Below are 10,456 nucleotides of genomic sequence, written 5' to 3' on the forward strand. Positions count from 1 at the left end.
AACAATGGAAACCCAAACTGAGACAATAAACATGAAATGGAAAGTATGCATTGTGCTCTGGTACAATAGAAAAGTTACCTTGAGGGTAAGACCCATCCATAGGAGGTTGCAGATTATAAAAAGGACAGATTTTCACTTAAAAAGAGAATGCTTTCTAGGATGGAGCACAACAGAGGGGTCTATAGAAACAAGTCCCCATGCTCAGACTTAGAGTTACTTACAAGATGTTGCCATCACGGTCCAATGGGACCCCGCCCGCTATCTGAAACTGACAGCAGGATTTGGTGTTGCTCACTTGGTATCAGCTTTGCACTTGTGTAGAATGTGAGCATGATGGGGTCATAGAGGCTTCTATCAGGGTAACTGGAAAAAAAGCTATGGAGGCCTGGCCCAGATCCTGGGCATGAAACTCCATACAGACTATGGTTACCTTGCTGGATCTATCTTGTTTTGTGTCCAGTTTCTCCTATGCATCCCCCTTCCTTCCTTTTGGAATGGGACCAATTACTCTGAGTCACGATGTATTGAAAACATGTAACTTGACTTTTGACCTCACAGGGGCCTACAAACAAGAGTTTGCCTTAGGTCTCAGAAGAGACTTTGGACTTTTGAAGTGTTGGAACTGTTATGACTATGGAGAGTTTTGAAGTTGGACTGAATGTATTTTGTATTATGTTATGGTCCTGAGCCTATAGAAGACAAGGATGGAAGTTATGCCTTTAATATGAATGTTCATGTATTTGAACACTTGATCCTCCAGATGCTGTACTCTTTATGAAATCATGGAAAAGTTTGAGACCTGGGGTCTTCCAGGCAGAAGTGAGCTCCTGGGAGCAGAGTTTGGAAGTTGTACCTTCATTTGATTCTGTTTCCTGGTCAACTACATTGTGAAAGCTGCTGTCACAAATTCTCACTGCCATCGATGAGAAGACCATGATAGACTGAGAGACCCTCTAAAACTGTGAGCCAAATCCCTCCTCTACCTTTCCTCCTTTACATTGTTTTTGTTGGATATTTTGGTTGCAACATAACGAAAAGAAGCTAACAAACGCATGCATTTGACAAGGGATTAATGTTCAGAACATCTAAGAAATTCACCATCTCAATACCAAAGATTGATGGATCCAATGAAAATGGGCAAAAGATTTCAACAGACATGTCTTAGCATATATGTGAATGGCTAGCAGTCACCAGAAGACATGTTCTCCATCACAAATAATCAGGGAACTTCAAATCAAAACAATTATGAGACATCATTTCATACTGCCCAGGACCAGTGTCCGGAGCAGTGTTGAAGTCAAGTCATGGGGACAAGCTGACAGCCTGTACTTGAAACAGCTTCTGAAGGTCACCAGACAGCTCAGCTCTCACAGACCAAAGCACAATCTTTTATTTACATATCATTTCAATCATCCACCCCAGACTCCCTTTTGATTATTCCACCAATCAGCATTTTTTTTTTACCTTAGCCCCTTGACTCATAGGAAAAGGCAGTAAACACATTATTTTTCTTAACCATTCAAATGAATTTAGAGATCTGCCAGCCTGGGTAAGCACAGTTGATAAGCTATCTGGGTAGATCTGGCTCTGAGATCACTACTCCCAGCACACCTTGGCCTAAATTTGCTCTTTCCCAGGCTGACCTTGAACTCAGGAATCTGCCTGCCTTTGTATCTTTCTGACAAGCCAGCTGCCTCCATTCTTCTTGGTCCATGAAGATGCTTATATTATTTATATCATGTCCTTATACTTTGCATAATCGAGAAAATACATATTTTTGAACTCATGTTTCAGAATTTTTTCCCACAGCCTTAAGGGCTGTCCTGAAGGTCACGGCATTTACCATTTTTTACTAAAGACATAAACATTCTCTTGCCGCTCAAACTCATGCTCTCTCTGATTATCATGGAGTCATTAACCTCTGTAGAAAGGACATTCCCCAATAACCTTGGCAGGGCGAATATTTCCTGAAGGAGGAACATGAAGTAAAAAAAAATATTTTTTTATGCAAACAAGCCCAGCAATTGTCAACATTTGTGGAAGCCCATTCCCTGCTGGCTCTGCTCCAGGGGCAGGAACCGTGCCATACTGTCCCTTTCATGACCATACAGGACTCTGCATCATACCAGTCAGAAAGGCTGGAATCGAAAAGACAAGAAATAAGTGCTGGAAAGTCTACGGAGACAGGAACTCTTATACACTGTTAATAGAATATAAATTAGTGCAGTCATTTTGAAAAGCAGTATGAGTTTTTGTCCAAAGCTAAACCAGAACTACCAATTCTGCTACTGGACACAGAGTCAAAGAAAATAAAATCATACCTGGAAGATCTCTAAGCAGCATCTTACATTAATAGCCATGATTGAGCACCAACCTAATTGTCTCACCATCGATGGGTTGAAGGGAAACATGGCACTTGTTTATAAGGAAATAGTACACAGCTGTCTTTGTAACAGCATGAATGGACCTAGACTTTATGTTTAAGCAAAACAGGCCAGAAACAGACAGTTAATAATGTATGACTCATCCATAGATTAGTTCTATTTGGTCACTTAGAAAGTACAGGTAGAAAAATGACATCAGAACCAAAACGGGGAGGAGGGTAAATAGGAAGAAGTTGACTATGTATAGGGTGACTATAGTCAGAATAAACATTATGCATTCAAGATAGCTTAGAGATTTGAGTGTTCTAACCACAATGCACTGATAAACATATAAAGTGACAAATAAACTAGTAAGCTTTAGTTGTTCCTTGTATCACATATACACATATTAAATAATTAATCACACGGTACTCCATATCAATGTGCAATTATGATGAGTCAAATTAAAAATAATATAAAAATAAAAATCCAGCCTCAGACTGGCCTGCTCACCCTAATGGTGGGGCTCAAGGCAGAGGGTATTGGTAAATGTTTCAAAACTTTCTCTTCTTTGTGGCCATCAACATTTCTGTGGTATGAATATTTCCTCTGGCTTTAATGTTCCAACATGACACCAATAAATAGAGTTGGTGGCACTGCAGAGATGACCCAACAGTCAAGACTACTTACTGCTTTTCCAGAAGACCCAGGCCCAAGTCCCAGCACCCACCTAGAGGCTCACAACCATCTGTAACTCAGTGCCAGGAAATCTGATGCCCATTTCTAGCCTCCAGGGCATTAGGCGTACACATGGTACACGATACAGGCAAACGACTATACTCATTAGAAATTAATAACTAACTAAGTAAACTGAGTTGGAAAGAGATACACAGAACTGGTTCTCCCTCATGAACACAAGCACATCACACATCACTCAGAAGCACATGCCTCTGAGACTGATTATCAGGGCTTAGCCTTGTTTCATTAGTGGTGAAGCAGATCTTCCAAGGATGGAGAGGGACTGATGCAGAAACCAACATCAGCATTTATGTGCTGCTTCCAGAAAAGTAGGGCACTTGGCCTCCAGCCTTTGGAATGTGTTTGCAATTCTCTGGTCACCTCTAGTGTAGTGTTAGCTTTTCCTTCTGCAAAGTGAAGGGCATCTTCCCAGCCCTGCTCAGCCTTCAAGGTTAAGAGTATACACATCAGCCAAGTCTGTGCCAGCCTCAGGCTGTATATTTTCAATTATACTCTGGGTTTCTTGGGTAGGGGCACACAAATGGTCTTGTATATCCAAGTGCTGGTTAGTTTCCATTGACTTACCATTAACTAGAGACACCTAGGAAGAGGGGACCTAAGAAAACACCTCCATCAGACTGGCTTGTAGGCATGTGTGTGGGGCATTTTCATGATTAATAGTTGCTGTGGCAGTGCCACCCTGGGCATGTGGTGTGTACAACACCCTGGGTTGTATAAGAAAGAAATCTGAACAGGAATCCTCTATGGTTACTTCTTCAAACTCCTGCCTTGAGTTCCTGCCTCGGTATCCCTCAGTGATGGGCAGTACCTTGTAGTCTAAGATAAACTCTTGATGAACTTGTATGGCGGCACACGCCTTTAATTCCACCACTCAGGAAGTGGAAGCAGGAGAATTGCTGGGGTCAAGGGCAGCCTTGTCTACTGGGGGCGGGGGCTGTCTGGGACATCCGGGACTACATAGAGAGACCCTATCTCTAACAACAACAACAATACAACAACAACAATAACAATAAAATAAAGCCTTCCTTCCCCAAGTTGCTTTTGCTTCTTGTCGTTATTGTTGTTATAATAGCAACAAGGCCTCATTTTGTAGTCCTTGCTAGCCTGGAATTTCTATGTAGACCTGGCTGGTCTCGAACTCACAGAGGTTGGGTTAGACCTGCCTCTGCCTCCTGGGTGCTGGTATTAAAGGTGTACACCTTCATGACAGTTACTTTTGGTCAGTGTTTTATCACAGCAATGGAAATCAACTAGAACCATACATTTGCAGAGGTATGATGGTGCAGGGCAGGAGCCTACACTAATATAACTCCTGGAAGTTTAAAATAAAATGATAAAATCCTCAGAACTCACTCGAAGTTTCACACCACAGAGACATTAGACACTAGGAAAGCAACAGTATCTTGGGCAGACTTATTACAAGAAATACGGCTTTCTCTGCTGTGCCTTTGAGCATATGTCACCCAGAGATCAAGCAACACTTTGGGGTTCAATATCCCCAGAGCTTGTTAGGGTGGTAAGGGATGGGGAAGAGTCAAGGGGAGAGGAAGAGGCTAAAAAGGAAAGGGCACATTCCCCATCCTGTGAGCATCTCAGGGGTCGAGCAGTTTCAAACACAGAACAAGAGCCACCATTTCCCGTGTCCTCATCCATCCTCTCTTTCTGCTGGAGATACATGCAGTTTTCCCCTGAGAACAAGATAAGCCAACGAAAAGAATCAAAATGATACATCCTAAAAATTAATGTAAACGTATGTGTAGGTTTTATTTTTCTTCTTTTATCCAAATCTTGTTCTCAACTACTTTAAAAATCTTAACTGTGATACTGTTCTGAGATATCCCATAAGTCCATTTTTCTATTGATCTCTACCTTTGGCTTTTCAAACGGATTGAGTTAAACCCATTATGTCAGGTTTTACGGTATCACACCTGCTTGCTAAGCACCTGACTGATTTCATTGTCTTCTCAGACCACTTTGAACCTCAATACCAAGTTGCCAGACGAGGTGTGTTCCTTTTGAGTACTCACGGTCACCAGCCATCCCTCTGGCAGAGTTTCTGAGTGTATGTCACCGTTTCAAAGGCTCTCACTATTGATCCTGATATTGCTCAATTTTCCAATAAAGATCTTAATCGTGCCAACATAAATGATCAGACATACTTAGCTAAAGATTCAGATTGCACCTTGACTAAAGATAACTGTAGGCAATCCCACATTATATTAGAGGGAAGGAGGCTTCCAGTGGGATGGGGTAAGGTATTATTAGATATCTCTACTTCTTTTTCTTGGTCATAAAATTACTATCTCCCTCTCAAGCCTGCCACCAAATGCATCTATCTCCCGATGGGATTTCCTTTTTTCTTTTACTATGGCTTTTGAGATAATCAGTACATAGCATCAAAGTTCACTCTGAGGTGTCAGCTCACTGGCTGCTATATCACTTCTTTTTCCTAATTGTGGAGACACCATGCTGCACACTCCAACACTCTCCTAGGAAGTATAGTTTATAGCAGAATTCCTCATATTTTTAAATACTTACTATTTTTTTACTAGTAAGGAGGTGCCTGGGGAGGCCCCTGGAGCTGGAAGTAATGGCTGTTGTGATTCCTGCAGTGCAGGTGATGAGAACTTAGCTTGGGTACTCTGCAAAATCAGTACTTGAAAGGCCATCTCTCCTGCCCTGAACCTGTCAGAATAGTCTTCTACTTTGTGCTTGCAGTGAAAATCTGGAGAGTTTAGAATCAGGATCTTTCTCCTTACAATTCACTGGCACCTCTTTTGCCATCATCAAAATGGTGAGAAATTAATCTTATGCTTCTCCCTCAAAGAAGCAAAATGAATGGCTAGGCGCCATGGAGAAGTGGCTCACACAGCATGGGATGAGTGCGGTGGAGGGCTGTGTTGGCTAGTTTTATGTCAGCTTGACATAAGCTGGAGTTATCTGAGATGGAGCCTCAATTGAGAAAATGCCTCCTTACGAGCCAGCTGTAGAGCATTTTCTCAATCAGTGATTGATGGGTTCTGTAAGAAAGCAGGCTGAGCAAGCCAGGAAGTAAGCTGTACTCTGTGGCCTCTACATCAGCGTCTGCCTCCAGATTCCTGCCCTGCTTGAGTTTCTGTCCTGATTTCCCTTGATGATGAATAAAGATATGGAATTGTGTAAGTCCAATAAACCCTTTTCTTCCCCAACTTACTTTTTTGGTCATGGTGTTTTGTCACCACAGTCGGAACCCTGACTAAGGGGGAAGGTCCACATTCCTGAGTAATTTACAGTCGGAGGTGCCAAGCCTGGACCAATTCCATAGACAGCTCCATCCCAAGCCTGGGCCAAAGGTCCACAGACAACTCCATCCACTTGCATTTCAGGAAAAGCCCCCAGTTCACTCTTTCATTCCCCAAGGTGCTTAGCACAGCTTTATGCTCAACAAATATGACAAGAAGAAAGATGGCCACTGTGACCAGTGTCTTTATTATATCTAATAATACTGACAATATTACACCTTTCTAAAAGCCAGAATGTGACGTTTGGTAATTCTGACATTGAATTATAAAGAAGAAGGAGGAGGAGGAGGAGGAGGAGGAGGAGGAGGAGGAGGAGGAGGAGGAGGAGGAGAAGAAGAAGAAGAAGAAGAAGAAGAAGAAGAAGAAGAAGAAGAAGAAGAAGAAGAAGAAGAAGAAGAACAAGAAGAAGAACAAGAACAAGAACAAGAACAAGAACAAGAAGAACAAGAACAAGAAGAAGGAGGAGGAGGAGGAGGAGAAGAAGAACAAGAAGAAGAAGAAGGAGGAGGAGGAGAAGGAGGAGGAGGAGGAGGAGAAGAAGAACAAGAAGAAGAAGAAGGAGGAGGAGGAGAAGGAGGAGGAGGAGGAGGAGGAGGAGGAGAAGAAGAAGAAGAAGAAGAAGAAGAAGAAGAAGAAGAAGAAGAAGAAGAAGAAGAAGAAGAAGGAGGAGGAGGAGAAGGAGGAGGAGGAGGAGAAGAAGAAGAAGAAGAAGAAGGAGGAGGAGGAGGAGGAGGAGAAGAAGAAGGAAGGGTTTTAAACTCATTTTGCTACATCTCACTTTTGTCCCATGCAACAGCACTTCAGAATACAAAGTGGAAAGGCTGGAGTCTAATAATCACATCCTGAAGTCCAACATGTCTCATTCCACGGTCCCCTTTTCCTCCCAGAAAGCTGCATCCCAGAGTCCAAGAATGTCTTTGCCAACAGAGGACCAACAAGAGCACTCTCCAGTGAGCCACAGCAGGGCTTTGCCTTTTTCCAAACACTTCCTACTTAACTTATTTCAGCTGATCATCTAATGGAAATTACATCGTTCTCCTTCAAATTTTTCTTTTCACCAGCTAAATAGGCTGCTAGATTCAGATGCTTAAGATGACAGGTAATTAGTTCGGATTATAAGTGAGTCTTTGTCTGGAATTTCATCTGTCTCGGTGATAACCAAGCATTTGGTGAGACCCTGACCATCACGGCACCAGAGCTCCCACCACCCTTTTCAGGAGGAATACTAGGTCTTGACTATTTTGAAAACATTTTCTATATATTCAATGTCCTTGACTCTTCAAAATGCGAGCTGGTGGTTCCTGTCTATAGTGCTAGCACCTGGGATACAGAAACAGGGTTATCAGAAGTTCAAAGGTCATTCTCAGTAACACATAAAGTTGATGCCAGCCTGGTCAAGATGGCACCCCATCTCGAAAACTAAGAAAGGACAAAAAAAGAAGAACCCACTAATTCTAGAGTTAATTCTGAATCCTTTCAGCATTAAGACATGTTTCCCATTAAAGGATCATCTGTGTGCAGAATTACACTGTTTTCATTACTCTTCTCTAATAATTTTGAAGATGCATTCTTAGTGAAGTGTCAGTCTTTGTAAAACTGCTTCCTTCACCATCTTCTTATCCATAACTCTGCTGGGACACCCTGGGTGAGAGACTAAGAGATGTTAGCACTGCTGTCAAGAATGCGCTGTCACCAAACCTCCTGAGCTCGAATGGACACATCCTACAGCAACCATTCTGCTATCTTCTCCTAGGCTTCTCTCTGTTCTGAAGATTTAAAATTCTTCCCCAGTCTACTAACACTTGACTGAGGATACTTACTTATCCTTATGTACTTATCACAACAAACTACATAATTACTAAATCCAAATCTGATCTAATCTCCCGTGGCTGTGTCCAAACCCAGTTCTAGGGTGTTTCTAGGTCACAGACCCCCAAGGTTCTTTTCTTCGCTGGGATGAGCCAGCCAGGAAGGCAGTGATGCTGGTAGAGGTGGAAAGAGTTGGCACAGCCACTTGTAACTATCACAGAGGGAAGTGAGTGGCTATCCTTCCCAGCTTCCCAGCAGACAGCTGGGCTGTGGCTGTTTGTAATTCAGTCAGTTCACAGTCCGGCTTCACTGTGCCACTGTTTCCTTTGTGCAATGTGTGTGCAATATGTATTTCAAGTGCTGACATCACCACTTAGCCTTCATACCATGGCCCTTGCAACTGAAGGTTACTGCAGGGTCCTAGAGCACGCCACCATAGTTGCTTTCCTTTCAGCACCTCCCTTCTTTGTAGGACACTAGTTTGTTACATTTTAACCTTTGAAAGGAAGGTATCCCTCGCTCCGGACGCCCCAAGACCAAGTTCTCAGCACAATAGAGATTTGTTTATCCCAGAGGGACAAAGGAAAAGCAACAAGAAACTACGACTGGAGATAGAGAATGGGGTAGAAGAGAAAGAGAGCAGGGGAGAGGGAGAAGGGATATTTGACCCAGAGGACAAAGGGACTGGCTCTGGATAGAGAGGAGACAGACATGGCGAATAGAAAATGGTGGTTTATAAAGGTCCAAGGGGAAACCCCGTGTTAGAATGAGGTGTTTAATTTTGATTGGCCATGTTAGTTAGATGAGCCAAAGAGGGCTTTTGATTTCTGGACTTCAAGACTTTGATATCTGGACCTTAGTAGTCAGCCTCAGGAGGAGGAAGTGGACAAATAAAGGAATAGACTTTGGTGGCCAGCTTTAGGAATGTAACCTAAGGGTTTTTAGCAAGGCAGAAGGAATGGGGAAGGCGAACAAAGTTTGCTGGAGACTTTTGCTCAAGTGAGCTAATATCCCTTCAATCTTAGTTTTAGGAATAAAGTAGAAAGAAGGTACTAGCCAAAAAAAAAAAAAAAAAGGAAGAAAGAGTTCATAGTCTTAGTCTACTTCATCTCAAGATAGAAGTCATCATGGATGCAGAAACTTCTTGTAGGGCACTCACGGACGCATTCCTGAGTGCTAGAGGAAAGCAGGCACTGTGACCCTCAAGATCCCAGACAAATTCCAACTCACCCAAGGCTTTTGTCTCAGGTTGGATAAGCTTTGGTCAGTCAGGTCCAAGCCTAAAGTCTTGGATTGTGTGGGAACCAATCCACAGCCTTTCTGATGTACTCCCATCCCCACAAGTCAGGAAGTCAGGCGACAGCAAAGGGTATCAAAGGAAGATGGGTTATACAGACAGGTTTTCTGGATCTTTCCCCCAGTCCTTAGAATCCTAATTCCCTGGGCACTCTACAGACGGATGTTTTTTGAACTCTTTGGTAGCCGAGCCCCTGATAAATAAACCATAACACGACGAATTAAATTTGTATCACAGCATCCATCTCTGGGTACGAAAGGATCCTTTGGTTCTTAGAAGCTTTATATTTTAAGGCAAAATTTCAGCATAGTTAAGAATGTCTCCTTTTCTACAGAGTCAATTTTCTGTTTTTTGAAATATTGTACAAATAACTCCTATGCACTGCGTTAGGTGGGCGAACAATCTGTCTTTTGGTGAAAAGTGTATAAGTTCTCTTTCGAAGAAGTCATTTATTTCTTAATATCCCCCAGGTAGAACCTCCCAAGATAAAGCTGGGACTCTCCGGTCTTTGGTATAGTTGACATCATATTTATAAAATAAATTATCTAAGCCAAAGCTCGGAGCGACTTTAGAGGTTTAGAGGTTTGTCCTTCACACTCTGAAGAAGAAAGCGATTCAAGAGTGTTTACCGTGTCTTCAGTCATTTGCTCGCAAGGGGTTCTTTGAAAGTGTGAGGCGTTCAGAGCAGGGCGTTTGGTCTTAGCACAAAAGGACGTTGGTGAATAAAGAGATGAACAGGGAAGAAATGATCCCTATACATTGGGACCTAAGGAGTTCTGTAACTTCTACTACTATCATACACTAACTATTACAAGGAGCAACCAGTAAGAACCAGTACAGTTGGGGTTGGGGATTTAGCTCAGTGGTAGAGCTCTTGCCTAGCAAGTGCAAGGTCCTGGGTTTGGTCCCCAGCCCCGAAGGAAAAAAAAAAAGAACCAGTACAGTTC

General features: G+C 42.6%; 1 long non-coding RNA gene across 1 annotated transcript in view; it reads left to right on the top strand.

Moving 5' to 3' along the window:
- LOC134479208 (uncharacterized) overlaps positions 1-2,329 on the top strand; it is a 13,470-nt gene extending 11,141 nt beyond the window's left edge. Inside the window, exon 2 of the long non-coding RNA XR_010052236.1 lies at positions 761-2,329. This is a non-coding gene — a long non-coding RNA (uncharacterized LOC134479208). The remainder of the gene's footprint in view (positions 1-760) is intronic.
- Positions 2,330-10,456: the final 8,127 nt, after the last annotated feature.

This window comes from Rattus norvegicus, chromosome 6 (genome assembly GCF_036323735.1).
Source record: "Rattus norvegicus strain BN/NHsdMcwi chromosome 6, GRCr8, whole genome shotgun sequence".
Classification (NCBI taxonomy): domain Eukaryota; kingdom Metazoa; phylum Chordata; class Mammalia; order Rodentia; family Muridae; genus Rattus; species Rattus norvegicus.